This window comes from Nuphar pumila, chromosome 1 (genome assembly GCF_984573655.1).
Source record: "Nuphar pumila chromosome 1, dmNupPumi1.hap1.1, whole genome shotgun sequence".
Lineage (NCBI taxonomy): Eukaryota > Viridiplantae > Streptophyta > Magnoliopsida > Nymphaeales > Nymphaeaceae > Nuphar > Nuphar pumila.
The window spans coordinates 36098462-36117971 of NC_143249.1; the positions used below are offsets into that span (position 1 = coordinate 36098462).

The window sequence follows — 19510 nt, forward strand, 5'->3', positions numbered from 1 at the left end:
TTTAAACAATCCAATACAACCCGTTGGGAATGTATATGATGAAGTAGAATGGTTGTTTTTTCCAAACAACCCACCAATGACCTCTACAAGTTCAAGGTTCCTCCTACGGGCTCTCCAAGCTCTCGTGACCAGTTCAGTGACTCTCTAAAGAGCCTAGGATCGATCAGTCCACGAATAGCAGCAACAAACATTTAGCAAGATGAAATCGGCAATGACATGGATTCATGACTTGGACACTCACAAGTTCAAACTCTCCCCAAGTTCACGCCTAACCTCCAAAGCTCACATTTTCCACTCATTTCTTCATTATTTTCTAGAAAATTTTCCAAAAGATTAGCAAAAGACCCCTCACCAACTTTCCTGCTAGAATTTAAGGGGCTCAAAAGAGAGCAAGTTCTCTCATTGGTCACGTGAGAGACAACCTCCCTTAAGGCCAATGAGAGAGCTTATTTCAAACAAGTCTCAGCTCTCATTGCACCTCAAGTTGGCCAAATGGCACAACACCCTTTTGAATTAACTATACCGGTTGGGTGGCACCTCAATCACGCCCAATGAGGATGGGCTGATGTGGCTGGTCAAGGGAAGCTTTGAATTTCATTTACGGTCAGGTCCATATTGGTCCAGCTCTAGGGCACCAATATGGATCCAGGTGGTGGTATTGAATCTTGTTACAAGATTCAATACTTAAACTTGATCTTTACACACATATTACTTTGGATCCCACATACAAGTTGTAAAAATAAAAATAAAAATAAAAATAAAACTACCCAATTACCCCGTACATCCTCTAGTGCCATAAAAAGATCTTACAGGGCACTAGAACTATCCAGATCCATAGAATCTGGCACCTATAAAAAAAATAAAAATAAAAATAAAATAAAATAAAAAGAAATATCTAATATGATTTTGAACTTTGCCAAAATGGAATAAAAAATAACAATGCGATTTCTGAGAAGGTTAGAGCAAAAATCTTAGAAATTGAAAATTGACAAACATAATGGATCTTAGAGATCCAATTGAACTTGGATAGTCATGCATGTTATTGGATCTACAAGGTATCACATCCTGGATCGGGTCTGGTGAGTTTGATTTGGATCCAACTCATCTTCATTGAATTGATGATCTGGATGCTCTGCATCAAAAGTGATTCTCAATCATAACAAAAAAGTTCTTAAAGAATCTAAAAAAATCACTTCTATTTTTCATAAAATATAACCAAGTAAATCTTGTACAACATAAAGGTAACAAAATACAATGATCCTCCTTTTGACAAAAAGGTGAAGGACCCTATACATCAAAATGCACTAGATCAAAAGATTTTTTTTATTCACTATCACTAACTCGAATGACAATGCATGACCCATTGCCAATCTACAACTCTCACAATCTTTAACATGACTTGACATAATTTATTTTGGCTCAAAAAAACTTTTTCAAGACACCAACTTTTGCAACGTAGAGCTGAAAATATGACCCAGCCTCTGGTGCCACAAAACAGACTCATCTATGACAACTCCCAATCTGATTCCATATTTTTTTTGCTGACTCATATCAATCCAGTCCAGGTAGTATAAGTCTCTTCTTCTATGGCCAATCCCAATCTTCTATGAAGATTGCATGCTGCATGGCTTGGTCTGCATATCTTGTTACACAGAAAAGAAGGGAGAGAAAAAAAGATTTGAGATAACTTAGTGATTGTACACCAGTTGAAAAGTTGCCTCTTACTTTATATTGAATATTGAATTATATAGTGTTACCAAAATGCCCTTTAGTGTATAATACATTTACAACACACTACAATAAGGGTGAAAGGACAAAATAGCCCCTCTTCCATGAGTTCTAATAGCTCCCCTCAAACTGTGCATGGGCCTTAAATAACCATGGTTAGTTTGCTCTTAAGAAACTAATGCCTCAAGGCAGAGAGTGGTTTGGTGAAAAGATCTGCAACTTGATCTTCAACCCTAAGGAATAGCAGATAAATTTCTTGACTCTCAATATTTTCATGAACAAAATGTTGATCAATTATCACATGCTTCGTCTTCCCATATTGGACCAAATTTGTAAGACTCATAATTTTTCAGACAACTTCTGAATAAAATTCATGAGGCATTTTCAGGTGAAAATAGCATTTATACTCAAAATGCGAATCAAACCGATTCCTGCAAGCCAAATATACTTAGAATATTCGTATCTTCGAGAATATATGCCCAAACCGTCAAGGAGTCATAACTTTCTCCCTAAATAAAATCAAGAGATCTGTACGAGCCAACTTTCTTAGTTACGTCAATACGAAGAGAATGACATACTTAGAATTTTTTAGAAAAAAATTACCGAAAACCCAAAATCTTTGTGGGACCCACAAAAATGTTGGTGGGAACCACAAAAATATTTCTCAAAAAATATCTGGTGGGACTTACAAAATATCTCATGGAATTTCCATGTAGGCCCCACACTAGAAGGAACCTCCTGGAAAATTCTAGAAAAGGCAAGAAGGGGAAAGAAGGCTCTGGATTTTTCTAGTTTTTTCTAGAAAAATCCAGAAGAGCTAGGATTACTTGGGGGGCAAGTAATCTTGGCTATAAATAGCCATTCCTCCCTCTCCCTTCTCTCTTCTCTCTCTCTCCTAAACCTCCCCTACCTAGCCCACTTGATCTGAGCCTGCCTGACCTGGTCCTATCTCACCTGACTTGGTCCAAACCTAGTTGACTTGACTTGAACCTAGTTGGGTTTGAAGTCAAAGTCAAAGTCAAAGTTTTTTTTGGTCCCAAACCTTGGTTTGATTTTCTGAACCCAGACTCAGCCTACTTGGGCTAAGTCTGAACCTGCTGAACTCAATTGACTTGGACCGAATCCAGTTTGGTTCAAACCACTTAGGTTGAGCAGCTTGACCTACTCTTCCTCTTTCTCAACTAGGTCAACCTCATCTGATCTAGTCTGACCTCTCGAAGGGAGGATCAAACCTCGTTCGAAGCAATTGAAGCATTCCAGAGTCGTTTCTTCCACAATTTAAAGTAAGTTCGCTTCATTGATTCATCTCTCTCAAGTCTTTGCTTGTTTGTATATAGCATATATCTTCTGAAGTAGTATCGTACCCTAGTTCTTGGTTAAGCCCTCTAGAACACTTCGGTGTTCACGCGCTCGCATCGTAACTATCGTTGGATATATATATATATGTTTGAATGCGCAATATATGCATTCTTAAAAATAGTATCTCGCCCTAGTTCTTGGTTGAGCCCTCTAGGACACTTCGGTGTTTACGCGCTCGCCTTGTAACTATCGTTGGATGCCAATTCTCGCATATATTGTCTTGAGATGCCGTCAAGTTATATATCGCCAAGGCTCCTGCTTAAATGTAATTTACCATTTGTCATTGCGTCGTATGATGCTAAGGCTCCCTGCTTTCTGTAATTTCTGATTATGCATTTAAATTACGCATTTTGTTTTGCCATCACGTCGTATGATGTCAAGGCTTACCTGCTTTGTGCAAGTATATACGTAGAATATTTCATTCGGTTTCACCCTCCGAACAATAAGTATATGCATTTCTTTACGCTGCCGCCATATAAAGTACAAGCTTCTGCTTATATTACATATATGGCGCATACGTGAGCATTCAAATGGAGATCAACTCTAAATCGCCAATGTGATTTCATTACCACTCCTCGATTAAGATTTTGCTTGACGAATGAAGCCTCTATTGGAAAGGCTTTGCTTTTGCGCAAAACTGCTTTTTCGTAAAGACTAAGTCATTTGTGTATGGCCTGGTTATGACCCAAGGTTCCAATAAGCCTTGATAGATGCAAAGTACACACAATGGTGCACATCTATTCCTGAGTTAATGCATAGTAATTTTCCTGTCAAAGTGGGGAAGTGCTGCTGAAAATTCTTAAAAGATGCTCACCGAGCTTAAAGAAAATGCACGCTTCCTCAGTCAAAGAGAGGGAGTGCTGCAAATTTTTCTGAAGAAGCTCAACCAAGCTCAAAAAGAGCGAAGCATGTTACTCCATCATGCGGAGGAGGTGCTACTCATATGTCCTCAGTACTTTCTACAGCGTAGAATGGTTAGACTCACTCTTACCGTCAAAGCGAAGGAACTGTTGTCAAAATGGTTGGCAGAAGAGTTGCCAGAACCAGTTGAATGACACGAGGATGCTCTGTTGTTGGAACGCTGCCAGAATGACCCAATTCCATGTTTGCTTGTAAGGGCACTTTACTCGTAAGAGCCGCTGAGCTAGAGTGGTTGCTGCGTCTTGACCGGGCCAACTGCTCGTTGCGGTGAAACATGTCGAGCAGCCGATCCAAAAGAGATCGAGTCATATGCATGCTCATGGATATTTTTATACAACTAGACTCATAAGGGCCGTCGTGTCAGAGTACGTTGTTCACCTAAAGAGTTGAGATGCTCGTGATGGCCGAAGAGCCAAGAGCTCAGTTAAGCATGCATATGAATAAGACTTGAATGTCTCACGAACCCCGTGGTTAAATGTCCATGTAAGAGGGAATTACTGATTGGGGTCAGGTACATATATCCTCAGAACGGAAAGCACTGACTCGTCCGAATGACAAGATCATATCTGACAAGTAACGGTTAGACCTGTGATCATCGCAAAATGTTTCCTCTCATAATGTTCTCTCTCTTCCTTCTCTTTTCCTTTCTGACCTTTATTTCCTCCTTTTTGAAGGGAGAAAATAAAAGACAGAAAGAAAAGAGAGAAAAGAAAAGAAAGAAAATAAGAGAGAGAGGAACTCTTTTGCGGGGTCTCACTTGACCTTAATTTTGAAGATATTTTAGAAAATAACTCACCTTCGTTTTGAAATATTTGCGGGAAAACTGGGAGACGGGATCCGCTCGTCGGTACGAGGTTTGACCGTTCCTGGCGCCTTTACCAGGGGTAATCAAACAAAGGGTCGAATTTATGCCTTTTGCTTTGCTAAGAAATTATCTAAGAATTTATTCTAAGTTTAAATGCACAAAGAATCATGTTTGTGCAATGCAAAGATGTATGCTCTTTTTTTAAAATGATTTGAAAAATTCCCAAGTATTTCCGAGATGAATCTGATAATAGAGTGAAGAAATGGTTTCTAACTTAGAACTTAAGATTTAAAGTTCTAGGTTTTTGGAATAACCAGAGCTTGGAAAGTAATCTAGATTTTTGAAAGGAAGGATCTTGAAATTGAGATAAAAGGAAAAGAAAAGAAATTTCAAAGTCATAAATGGACTTCGAATTTAGAATTTTGAACTTGGATTAATGTTTGAAATGGAATTGAATTCTAGTTTTGAAGTTTGAAATCAAAATGAAATGTGGAAAAAATAGAATTGAGAAATGGGATTGATTTGAAAGTTGGAATTCAAGATGGAATTTGAATCCAAAGTCTGGATTCTAAATAGAGTTGAGATTTTGAAATTGAATTTTGGATATAGAATCTAGAAATTGGATTTGAAATCTAAGATGAAAATGGAATTGGATTTAAGAATTGGTATTGAGAATAGAAGTTGATTTGAAACCGGGAATTCAAAATGGAATTTGAATTCAAATTCTGGATAATAAATAGAGTTGAAATCCAAGATGAAATTGGATTCTGGATTTAGAATCCTAAATGGGAATTGGATCTGAAATCTGGGATCCGAGATAGAATTGGATTCTATATCCTAAATGGAATTGGATCTGAAGTCTGAGATCCAAAGTAGAATTGGGTTCTGGATCCTAAAATGGATTTGGATCTGAAGTCCGAGATCCAAAGATGTAATTGGATTCTGGATCCTAAAATGGACTTGGATCTGAAGTCTGAGATCTAAAGTGAAAGTTGAATTTTGGATCCTAAATGGATTGTGGATTTGAAGCCTGAGATCCAATGATGGGAGTTGAATTCTGGATCCTAAAATAGAATTGGATCTAAAGTCTGAGATCTAAAAGTGGGGATTGTACTTGGAAATCTGGATCCAAGTTGGGATTAGGATCTGACTTTGGACTTGGAATTTCAAAATTTATTTGAAAATTTTGAACTTTGAATGAATTTCAAAGTCAAATTGGACTTTGAATTTGAAACTTGATTTTGGAATTTAGAAAATAAATCAAGAATTTCTAAGTTAAATTGAACCTTGAATTTGATTTCAAAGTCAAATTTTGGACTTTGAAGATGAGTTAGAATTGATGAAATCGAAATAGAAATTGAAGAAAAGATATTCACAATCACTTGGGTTTTTAAAAGGGGAATTTTGAAAACATGATGCAATTCTATCCTAAATGATGAATGAATTTAAATAACTTTGAAATGGGAATTTGAAAATCATATTTCATTCTTTAAATGATTGTAAATAAGATTAATAATATAATACACTCCTGACTATGGTCATTGAATGTATTATATAATAATCATACCTAAATTCAAATGAAAAATCAAACATATTTTGGTGCTTTTATAGAGTTTAGAATGAAATTAACTCTCAGTATACCCTGACTATGGCCATTGGTATACGTATTGAATCAATTTTAAACTAAACTCTGATAAAAGAGAAAAATGTTTAAAGAAAACATGATGAATTTTGAAAAGGATTCAGTGTTGATCCAATGTTATTTTATAAAAGATAAAAATGCTAAGTTTTGTTTACATCCTGACTATGGCCATTGATGTAAATCATCAACTTAGGATCAATTACCTCTTATGAAATGGTGCACGTGCCATTCGTGTTTCACCATTGTGAGATTTTGGGAAATGAAAGTAAAAAGCATGAGAAATAAGCAATCTATGGCATTTACAATGTTCATTCATTCTATCTAAAACAGGAAATATAAATTCTCATTTAAGATTTAACTATTAGAATCTTAAACTGACATTCAAAGCAGTAAAATCTCTGATGTAATACAAGTTTTTCATGATTTTCCTACAAGGTAGAAGTTACACAGAAGGAGATTTAAATTGTGAGTGCAAATGACTTTATTTAAAATCTTACTCAAGATGCTTTACTTATATTTGAATGAGAAAGGCATATGGCCTACCCTGCATTTAGAAAATGTACACATATATGCATATATAGATATACATAGACGATGCCATAGTTAAATGAGCATCTGTATGCAACGAGTGAAGGCAAGGGCTAAGATAAACCAAAATGAATCATCATGAAATAACACGGCCATAGCAACTCGTGACAAACTATCATGGGAATAGTGACTTTCCGTGTTTCGCAGTAAAAGATTGACAAACAATGGTAGTTATGATAGCTCTTAAAAGGGACCATCATAACTAAGAGAAAGAGTTACAGTGGTTCCTTGTGAACCACTGTAAATGATAAAGAATGATGAAATGTAGTTATGGTAGTTCAAGAATGAACTACCATAAGAGAGAAAAGGCTTACAGTGGTTCCTTGTGAACCACTGTAAATGAAAAAGAATGAAGAAATGTAGTTATGCACACATGATATACTAAGATTTACAAAAAAATGTATGCCAAAATATATGCAATATCTGAAAAATGATAAAGAAAGAAAGAAAGCAATAGAGAGCAGTTACCTCTTCATGCCAATAGAAATTGCCAGGAAAGATATTCAATGACTTGAACACTCATTTGCCAAGGACCAGCTCCTTGAAAAGCAGGATGCACTGTAGTGCGCTTTCGAACTCCACTTCTTGTAAGGCAATTGTGAAGCGGCAATACCCAAGAACTCCAGTCCATGAACTGTTGTTGATGCACAATCCTGTGGTTCTGAGGATGGTCTCCCTGATATTTGACTTGCTAATTATGGTATTGGTGCTAGTATCATCTTCAGAGCCATTTGGTTTGATAGAATTTTCAAAGTAAGCAGATGGCTTCGCTATCACAGCTACTCCACCAGAGCAATCTAGCACATCCCATCCACACTGTCCTGTTCTACCCTCGTCTTCAGAATTACTTTCTCAGAGTATTGTGTAGCTTGCTTAAGCCAGAGAAACTGTGGAATACTTCAATCAGGAGAGGGTCATTCATAACCAAGAAGCCAAATTCAATCCCCCCACTCAGCATCCCAGAGGAGAGTCCACCGAGCAGACAAACAGAAAATGTGGGTCAGACTCCTTCAGCTTCGACAATATGCCTTCCATGTTCCACTTGTCCTGATTCTCACCGTTGAATTCCAAACCAGAGAATGAAGTGTCTATCGCCACCCTGGCTCCAAACCTTACACAAACTGAAAGGATGCCCCTCATTTCTTCATTGCTGTTAATGGAGCCCGTAGGGCTGGATGTTGGCCCTGAAATATATACCCAGGGTCTGTGTACAATCCCTAAAATGTTGTCAGTGAGCTTGAACCCAATGTCTTTCATTGTAGGAATAGTCACAACATTGGCTTTCAAAATTTTGCTGCAGACATATGATTTCCATTAGAGCCAGCAGAAAAGCACAGGGTTCCGCCTTCTTCAATGCTGCACAGGACTATTTTATTGAATAAAGCCAGAGGGCAGTCCCCATAAACCAACTCGGCGGTATTATGCATCTCAATTCCATAACTATCCTTTATGAACAGTCAAAGCACAGTAGTGACATCAGTCTCTTGCTCCGTCATGTTCTGTCTTGCAAAGCTTTCGAAGATGGCACCTTTTACAGCCAGAGGAATAGGCAAGGAACTATGATTAATATCCATGTGAATCAGTGCCGAGTCTCTTGTTTGATTCACATAGAGCTCAACATCACTAAAAGCTGCAATGGCAGACTTCGCAAATTCAATCATATTTGAGCTCGTCTTGTACTCCCTCTGTGATGCCAGTCAGCAAGCTGAAAAGCTAGAAGCTCATGGAAAGACACCCATAATAATACTGGCTAAATAAAGCTGTATGACCATTGAGAAACTCGACTGTCTTAGACAATGCATTAAAGATAGTTTATTATTCACAAATGACAAAAGCTACTTCCAAGTTCGAAGAAACCCGATTTTTAAGAAGGCCACAGAAAATGGCTGCATGTGAGGGTAAAACATTGTTGGCAAGGTACCTTAGAACCCTATTAGAAGCAGGAAGACTGGAGAGCTCGAGATGATCAGAAATGTCCAAGAAAAGCCGAGAACCAATCTCCCTTGTTGTATCTGGCAATTGTTCAAAAGTTGTACTGGTAACAACTTCAAATTCTGCCATGCCAGTGATGACAACTCGTGGTTTTAACTTCTTGATCAACTCAATTAGAAGATCAGATTGACGTGGAGCGTCAATCACCATGATCACATTTTCTTCAAGTTGGTCATCTGCACTACAATTTATGCCCTCTTTTGCCAAAGATGTCAACCATTTCTTGGGCAAGTGCCTGTTAATACAACATTATGAAATAAAACTAGAAACATATTGATAGCTGTACCTAAAACCAGACCCACAGTACTGAAGCCAATGGCACCAAACTTATCAACATATACTATGGTCCAACCTCTATCAAGTAAGCTTGAGAACACCAGCTCTTATCTAAAACTTCACCATAAACTCCATAGCCATGTAAAACCCCTGGACATTTGCCACTTTGTTTTGATATTCTAGAACAACTCCCTGATTGGGGATTCTTTGATGCATACCGCAGTTTCCCAATGGTGGTGGTGGTGTGGAAATGAATGGGGCAGAAACTATTTTTGTAAATGGATGAAGCAGCTAGTGACAGAGTTACGTTGTAGCAATGGAAGACCGGACTGTGAGTATTAAACAATGAATGGGAAAGAGGCCATAGGTGGTGACGACAATGTAGGATAAGACACTGGAACATATGGTAGCAGCAATGAAGTATGCATTTGCCAAGTACCCACAGATTCCTTCAACGATATTGCAAATAATTTCACCACCTGAAGTTGACGTCTGCCAAGTGGTGGATGTGGCTCACCGTGCATAGTAAACAGGGTATCCTTATTAGGGGATACATTCACAGCTCTTAGCAAATTATTTATCTCACAAACAGAAAAAAAAACTTTATTCGATCTGAGATAGGTTATATGCTAACAAAGAAAAATTGCCTCAATGTAACATATATTACATGCTTTGCAAAAAAAAAAAGTGACCCTGAAGAAGCACATAGCTAAAGATTCGAGAATGTAAGATGACGGCGCTGCTATTCTTTAGGGTATCAAGACAATCTTACCGTTTTAGGCCAAACCATGATAAAAATCCTTCGATTAGATAGCAAGTTGATAGTAATTTAGCTAGCATCTATATCAGTCCAATGTGATGAATCTGACGCCCATAGGCATGATCATCCGAGGTATGTTTTATTAGGTCTTGCAGTTCCAGACAAAATTGTGACAAAGGTAGCAGAGATAAAGCAAAATACAAGAATAAACAGGGGAGGGAATGACACAAGGGATGAGAAATATCAGTCGGATATAAACAAATGTTAGAAATAGCCAATTAACTAGGTATCATGAGGCCAATCCAGGTGAATCTTAGCAGGACATCACCGATTTCTAATAGAGGAAAAGGCTAGGGACGCAGGGCATTTTCCTTGATGTGAGGGATCCACAATGGGTAACATTATCAAAAGTTTATTAAATCGTAAATGCATATGAGATGATAACCCTATCGGTTCAAGGAAGATTGAAACAAATATTATGACGCATATCAGCAGAATCCTAAAAAAAACACAAACAGAAAGCTTCAAAAGATTGAAAGATCCGAAGATCGAAACAAAAATTTTGTTAGAACATGATCGTTCCCTTTTGATGTTAGCATGTTTACACAGGTTGATGATTTCTATAGGCAAAATCAACACTATATGGGTGCTCTAACGGAACCGTGAACAGGAAAATTAACAAAATCAGGAACAGGAAAACGGAATAAAGAAGAGAAAGGGAAAAAAAAGAAAAAGATAATAAAATGAAAAAAAAAAAAAAGAAATCAAAATGAAGTTATACAAATTGAAAGACATAGATCGATGATTGGTATTGAATTAAAGTAGAACGATCATGAATTTGTAAAAAAAAAAAAGGAGAATGTTGGATAGAGAGAATGCTGAAATTAGAAAGGGAATTGTAGGAACATAAGCGTTCCATTGATGTTGCATAAGGGTGAGTTTGATCCTGCTAAATGCAGGCCTACTTTACCAATGGTGCATAAAAAAAAAGAAATAAAACGGGAAAGCCTCAAAGAAATTAAAGAAGGAGAAATTAGAATGAAATTTGATCGGGTACTTACCAGCGTTTTATTGAAGTTCTGAGGGATGAAGAAGAAGCTTCTCTTCATTCTGCTATGAAGATCTTCTATTGCTGAAGAAGAGGAGGGAATAAGAAGGAGAAGGAGATGAACATGGAAGGGTGAAGCGCGGTCCCTGAAACCTTCCCCTTCGTGTCTCTTTTAAAGAGGAAAACGAAGCTTCGGAAGGATCCGGGTTGTTGGAAATCGATGGCGGAGGATGAAGGTGGCTGATCCGAGGGTGTTTGGTGCGATGGGCGAAGCAGAGAGAGGGTTTGGAAGAAAGGGATTTTGGTGAGGGTGAACGAAAGAGAGGTGGAGAGAGTGAGAGAATAAAGGGAGGGTTCGTTTTTGTAAAAAAATTTGGATTTTCCAAAAAGAGGCTCCTTCAACAAGATTTTTCATAAAAAAATGGTTTTAAAATGAGGTCTTTAGCAAAAATTGATTTTAAAAGCTTAAACTCATTTGTTTTTCTCATAATTTTTCCAATCTTTTTGGTTTTTGTGTTATTTTTCATTTTTTTTTGTATTTTTGGAATAAAAGTCTAAGACTTTATGAGAAAACAAAGATTAGACACTATTTTTTTTGTATTTTTGCAAAGTATTTACAAGCGAGAGTTTTTCTGAGAACTCAAGGCTATTTTAGGAAAATTTCTTTAGAAGATGGATTCATATCCGGATTTTGAGGAAATATTTGAGGTTTAAAGCCTCGAATCGAGAAATACAGAGTTGGGAATCCAACTGAGTGCCGGATGAACTGCCCGAGCCATTCAGAACCATTTTTCATATTTTTATAATTTTTAATTTGGAAATCGGACAACAAGACTCAGGTTTTGGATTTAAAACACTGGGTTCGGGTCCGAAATTGAATTTGAATATATCAATATGGAATTCAATCCAGAAAATCTGAAGAATGACTGAAATTTAGCTTTGGTTTTCTCAGAAAAAGGAATCGGGGGCAAAAAGGTCTTTTTACAAACCTTTGAAAAATTTGGGGTGTTCACAACCGACAGACCCCTTCATGACTTGCTCATCATGGAAGATAGTGATGGTACAACCCGAGTGACATATATTTGATATTGAACCTGAAAGAGTTCAATGGGACCTCAGTCACTCAAAGGGTTTGAGGTCGTGGTTGTCCTTAAGATCTATGGATTGAACTCAACTACTGCAAGTAGATGATGCATCCGAATTGGCCTGTTAGGGTTCTCCTAGTACGAGAATATTGCCTTAACATGGATGGGTCATCAGGCCTCTGGGGTATCTAAAATATATAGAAAAATCAACCCCAGAACGTCACGTTGATGCTTGGACAAAGAGTTCTCCCGTGTACCAGGAGGTGACAGTTTAATATTGAAACAATACATTAGCTCTAGGTTCAGCGATGTATTGAATATATGAGTGGATGGACGTTGTTGTGTCAAGTCCTACATAACCTTATAAAAGGTGTCATGGTCGGTATACTACTGGACCGATTGGGCAAAGACCCATGTTGTATCTAAACGACCAAGCAAAGCCCGAGAAGCTTTCCCTTAGATTCGTGGGATACAGATGTGCCAAGTATAAAGACTTGAGCTCGACATCCCTTTAAGACCCTAAAGAGGTCAATGCTAAGTCCTGGAGACTTGAGCGGTTATTCAATCATAGCTCTGAAGAGGCTTGCGCTAAGTCATGAAGACTTGAGCGAGATGTTCAACTCATAGCACTGAGGAGGCTCTTGCGATATACGCCAAGTCATGAAGACTTGAGCGTCATTATTGCGAACTGTGACCCTGAGTGGTCAACGCATTTACTTAAGTTGAATGGATGCATGATTGCTTACTTACCAGACCATCAATGGTTCTGACCCCATCTAATGGGGATTTCAGGTGTTGGACCTGCGTTACGATATGCAGAGAAAGGCGAAATCGAGTTCCAGGGTTTCTCTAGACAGAGTTGTAATGCTTTCTTTTATTGAACCAATACTGCCTTTCCAAGCAGTGATGTTTGTAATAAACAAGTGGTTTTGATAAATGGAACACCTTGGTGGTCAAGGTGTGCTTGGCCACATACCGTTGATGTGCCCGAAGTTTTCTAAAATCGTTGACTCATTATCGTCTGATTCCGCTGCTAAAAGCTTTCTAAAATCTGCTGCAAAAAAAAAAATTCATGAAAAATTTAACTTAGCTTTATTTTGAAAATCCGGAGCATTAGAAGATTGGTGGCAATGACAATTGCACTTTGATTATCGCAGAAGAGAAGCGATCAGGAAAGCCTTTGACGGAGATTGACTAGCAAGTGTCTAGTGCATAACACCTCTACTGTCACGATTGTCATTGCTCAATACTTAGCTTCGATGCTAGACTATGCAACAATCTTTTGTTTCTGGCTAGACCAAGTGACTAGATGCTGGCCCAAGAAAACTGCATATCTAGTATCTGAGTGTCTAGTGGAGGGATCATTGGCCCCGTCTGCATCAAAGTAAGCAAGGACAACAAGTTTCAACCCATCATGGTGGTTAGAAGTAGCTTCTTGTAGACAAGACCATCGATGATCATGCCTTTCACATAGCAAAGAATTCTCTTAACCGCCTCCATGTGACTAAGTCTAGGTGAGTGCATAAAGCATGAGACCTGATTTGTGGCATATACTAAGTCAGGCCTCATGAAGGTAAGATATTAGAGAGCTCCTACAAGGCTGCAAAATTGCTTTGGGTGTGACAACATAGGATCTTGAAGATTATCATCAGTCAACTTGACACTGACTGTAATGGGAGTCTGTGCTGGTTTGCAGTCCACCATATCAAAACAAGAAATAATATCCATGGCATACTTTTAGTAAGAAAAAACAAGTGAGTTGTTGGTTTGATCAACTTCTATGCTAAGAAAATATTGCAAACGACTTAAGTCCTTCATATGAAACTGCTTGCTGAGCATGGATTTCATTTTTGTGATTATTCCTGGATCACTGCCTACAATGACCAGAACGTCTTCATAGACAAGAACGATAGTAATGTGAGAGTGATCCAAATGAACAAATAAGGAGTAGTCACATTAGCTTCGAATGAAGCCTAAAGAGCGAACACCAACCTTTAAAGTTTTAAACCACGCACAAGGATGCCCATTTCAAACCATATATAGCTTTCTTTAAACGAAGCATTATGGTCTTAGTATCTGCCTCAGGGCACCCAGGTGGCTATTCCATATATACTTCTTTATGTATATACTTCTTTATGTGAAGTGACATGGGGGAATGCATTTTTCATTGACTAAGACTCCATCCATGAGTAGTAGCAAGAGATAAAACAACACAAATGGTCCCCATCCTCATAACTGGTCTAAATGTCTCATCAAAATTCATACTATGTTTTTGGGTATAACCTTTTGCGATCAGCCTTGCCTTATATCTTTCAATGCTGCCATCAACCCTATGTTTTATTTTGTAGACCCACCAACAGCCAATAATGTTTTTGCTTTCATATATGGGCACTACTTTCCAAGTGTTGCACTCATGAAGTGCTAAAATCTTTTCATTCATGACTTTAATTCATTTAGGGTGATGTCTAGCTTTATAATAAAACTTAGGTTCCTGGCTAAAATCAATGGATGCAATAAAGATTTGAAACTCAATAGAGAAAGAATTATAGCTCACCCATCACTAAGGAGGGTGTCTAACCTTGAAGGATCTCCTAATATGAGTTGGCTAGGATGTATCTACTGATTTAGTTATAGTGGGTGACAAACATTCTAATGAAAGAGATGTAGGATCAATAGCAACAGACTGATCAACATGAGTACTTTAATCAACAATAGCAAATTAATGACGTCTATGATATACCTGTGGATAATAGGTGAAGATGGCATGAGGCTTTGGCTGATCAATAACAGTAGTAAGCGTTGTAGCTGAATTATAAACATGTTGGTCACTACATTCAGCTAGTTCCATAGCAACACTTGCCAGCCTACCATCTGCTGAATTTTCTAGAAATGATGGTACAATTGTTGGCCAGAAATTTAAAAGTTGTTTGTGTGGACTGATCTCACTGAGGTGGCTGCTGTCATAGTTGTTCATGTCAAACTCATTTTCATGAAACGTAACATGCCTTGAGACAATCAATTTAGCAGTTGCAAAATTATAACACCGATATCCTTTATATGTATTATCATATCCAATAAATGTGCACACCTGTGCTTTAGGCGTGAACTTATCACAGAGTGAATTGTGGACATGCACAAAACATCTACTTCCAAAAGTCCGTAGAAGAAAATAATCAAGTTGCTGCCCATGTAACATAAATTAGGAAGAATGTCCTCCAAGAAGGGTAAGTAGCATGCTGTTAATTAGAAAACCGCTCTGTGAAAGGCCTCAGTACATAGACTTGATTGTAATTTTGATTCTGCTATAAGAGTGAGGGTTGTTTCAGATATATGCCGGTGTTTTCTTTCAGCAACACTATTTTGTTGAGAGGTCCTTGGGCAAGACAACTCACATTTTATTTCATTATCATCTAAATAACTAAAAATTGTCACAGATACATATTCACCACAACCATCACTATAAAAATACAATATTTTATGAGAAAATAGATTCTCAATAAGAGCTTTAAACTTTTGGAAGATGAAGAGTACTTGGTCTTTCATTTTCAAGAAATAAATCCAAATATAATAAGAAAAATCATATGCAAAAATGACATAGAAACAAGATTTAGACAAAGGCATCATAGGTGCAGGACCCCAAACATCAAAGTGAGTTATTTTAAGAGGAAATGAAGCTCTTTTATTAGTACTAAAAGGGAGCTCATGGCTCTTATAGACTCGACACTAAACACATGACATGAAACACACAATAGACTTATTCTTGAAAAGAATAAGCCCTTTATTACACAAAATCTCAAGAAATAAAGAATTATAGTGACCCAATTGCTTGTGCCACAATAAGTCATCATTATTGGCGATAACTTTATCTGACATGAGAATTTGAGGACGATCAACATGAGCTTCATTAAGGACGTACAACCCTCCATATCTCTTTTCTTCAATATGGTTTTGCTTCGTCTGAATGCCCTTCACAGAAACAGAAGAAGAAGAGAAAAAAATACAAGAGTTAGATTGATCAGTAAGTTGAGATACAAAAACAAGGTGGTTGGGTTTTGACAAATACTCTTTTTAAAAGATACTTTTTCGATAAAATCTTTGGGAAATCGTCAACCAAAAATAAATAACCAACTTTCCACAAAGTGGTAAGTACGGGTCGAATCCACAGGGAACAGGAATTACTCGATTATTTCTAAGAAATTTAATTTATTAATCAATAAATAACAGTTAACAAATACAAGGCTAATAACATTTACAAATTAACACTACAACTAATTAGAAAAGCACTTCAGTCTTCTGTTGCACGCCAAGGGTATTTTTTTCTTTTCGCCAATTCTCAAAGTTTCGCACTTGGACAAGAATCCCTGGAAATTTTCTATGCTTTTCAACCTAATAACACAGAAAAATACAAAGTTAGTAAATAACTCCAATAAATCAAAATAGAAACGAAACTAAACCTAATTTTCAAGAAATTAACAAAACAAATCCTAATTACAATAAAATAATCAAATAAAATATTAAACTAATTCTAAAATTACCTAATCTAAGTCTAACAATGCTGGATGATGCAGATGCAACAATTAAAATGCAGAAACTAATGCAAACAGACCGAAAATGAATAAAAAGAATGAAATTACAATTCTACCCCTAAATAGTGCAAAATAGCCTTCTGACAGCTCTTCATAAACTGACTGTTTGACAGGGCAAACGAGGTCTGAATTTCTCGAAATTTATTTTATTCTGTAACTAACAGATTCAGAAATCTGACAGTTTTTACAAAATTAAAAAATAATATCTGGAACTCCAGATATAAGCGTTTCAAAACCAGAGAAAATCTGGATATCGCAGGTCCCGAAATTTTAAAATCAGAAAAAGTTGTTTTCACAAAACGCTTAAAAATCAGACCAAATTAACTCAGATTGAGCTGAAATTTGGTCTGCAGACAGTTAACACGCCAATAAAGTGAACACAAAAAGAATGTTTGGAAAACTCAAAAATTTTGCATATGAAATAACGATTGTGCGACAGGGCAAAAATCGGGTTTTGAGTTCAATGTACTATTCACTTTAGAAAGCTATTTTTCACACTAAGAATGCAGTCTAACACTAATGCAGACCTAAATGATGCAGAATGGCAGTTTATATGCAGACACTAAATGCAATTATACTAAATGAAATAAAAATGAAATAAAATATGCAATTTCACGAATAGAACTATGTTAACTAATACATCAAATGTAATTATCTTAACTAAAGATGCAAACCTAAATATATGAACTAAATGATGAATTACTTAATGCTAAACACCACTGACTAGATGAAATACACGAATCAAACATTCACTAAACAATTACATATTAAGTCAACACTTACTTCTAACATATAAGTCTATCAAGCAAATGACCAACTAGGTTAACTTACTTTATAGCTAATATTACTTCAAACTACAATCAAATAAACACCTAAACACTAATAGGGTGCAGATATAGGATTGACTTGGAAGAGGTACACGCCCCACCTAGATGAGTCAACTAAGTTGACCCACTTAGACACTTACTAATTAAGGAATCTAATTAATTAATTAAGATCTAATTAATAAAAACCGAAAGTGAAAATGATAACTTACTATGATGACTCTATCTAATTTATATGCCCCTATGAAATGCAATTAATATGAGACTAATCTATCTAATTAAAAGATACTATTACTAAATTAGGTAGATAAGCTAAGTAAGTAATACCTAATCTAATGAACAAAATCTAAATTAATCAAGAAGGTTAGGAGGCAATAAATGGTGCATAATAAATTTTTGGGAAAAACTTGACTTAGCAAAAACGTCCAGCCCAAAAGAATGGAAATTGCCTTAAGTGCTTGATAAATCAAATGAGAAATGTAGAATTGAAAACGTCCAACTCACAAGGGAGCCCACACGTTTTCAACCTTGCTTTAAAAACATTAAATAATTTTTGAAAACCTTTCCAAAAACCTTGAACACGTTTTTGGTTGTCTTTAGAAAGAAAGGATACTTTTAATCTCAATCCCAAAAATCGTGTATAAACCTATTAGCAAATCTTTGAAATCCAAATGTTGTTTCCAAAAATATTAAAAGGAGGAAACGTTCTCTCTTGGCTGGAGTAAATGTTCAAAACATTTCCTAAATGAGATTCACGAATTTGGAAGACATCATTTTTTATTCTAAAAAAACATTTTCCACCCCAATTGCCATTTTGCTCTCCTTCTAAAAACAATAACACCTAACTAATGCAATGATGCTATTCTAACCTAATTAATGAGTATCCAACTACATCAATGAAAATATTAATGCTACCAGATAAACATTCTAAAACATATTAATTGACATAATCTTAAAATCAAACTTACCTAATCACACAAAAATGTTTCCTAGGCTATACCAATGAACCTGGACACTCTAAGGGACTTTCCTATTCAATTGGACCCTACCAAGAATGGCCTAGAGCTCTAATGGAGCTCTAATGGCTGACACCCCACTTTGGGGAAGAAGACTAAAAAAAAACGACTTTAGCTAAACTAAAAGAAATTACTTCTAACGAAATTGAAAGAATTAAATTTAACTACTAACTAAATCAACTAAAATGCTAGACACGACCTATTGGAATTTCAGCACAAGACACACATACTAACTTGAAACGAACATAACAATCTTAACAATGACACGACACACCCTCTTAAATGGACCTAACTCGACAAACTTGGAATATGACTAGTGACCCACAACGAACAACAATATTTTTCGGGACTTAATTGGACAAAATAATTACTGTAACAGACACTAGTGCTGAACGAAATATAGAATTACGAAAATGACAAAAACAACAAAATCGGCTGGCATGGATCTACAAGCATTTCATGATTTTTGGATTAACACAAAAATAGAAAAACAATCTCACAACCTATAACTGAAATCAAATGCAGATTTAAGCTAGATTAAAATGAAAAATAAAAGCTAATTAATTCCTAGCACTACCACACAACTCCAGAAATCAGAAAACCAAAAAATGCCAAAAATAGGCTAGAGAGGATCTATCCGATTATGGATCAAACAATGGTCTAATTCAGATCCAACGATAATCCTAGACCAAAATGAACTTTGCAATTCGTTTTTCTACAGAAATAATAACAAGCACAACCGACTTTTCTGTTGAACAACAAAATAATAAAAATAAACGAGCAAAACACAAGATTTATTATGATTTTTCTTCAAAACTAAAAACGCCCAAAACAAAGTAGGAATATCTAAATCCTACGATGCTGGTTTAAAGCATCACAC

At 36.5% G+C, this 19510-nt stretch overlaps 1 pseudogene; it reads right to left on the bottom strand.

The window, feature by feature from the left end:
- Nucleotides 1-7562: 7562 nt before the first annotated feature.
- Nucleotides 7563-9527, bottom strand: LOC149848686 (methionine S-methyltransferase pseudogene; annotated as a pseudogene).
- Nucleotides 9528-19510: the final 9983 nt, after the last annotated feature.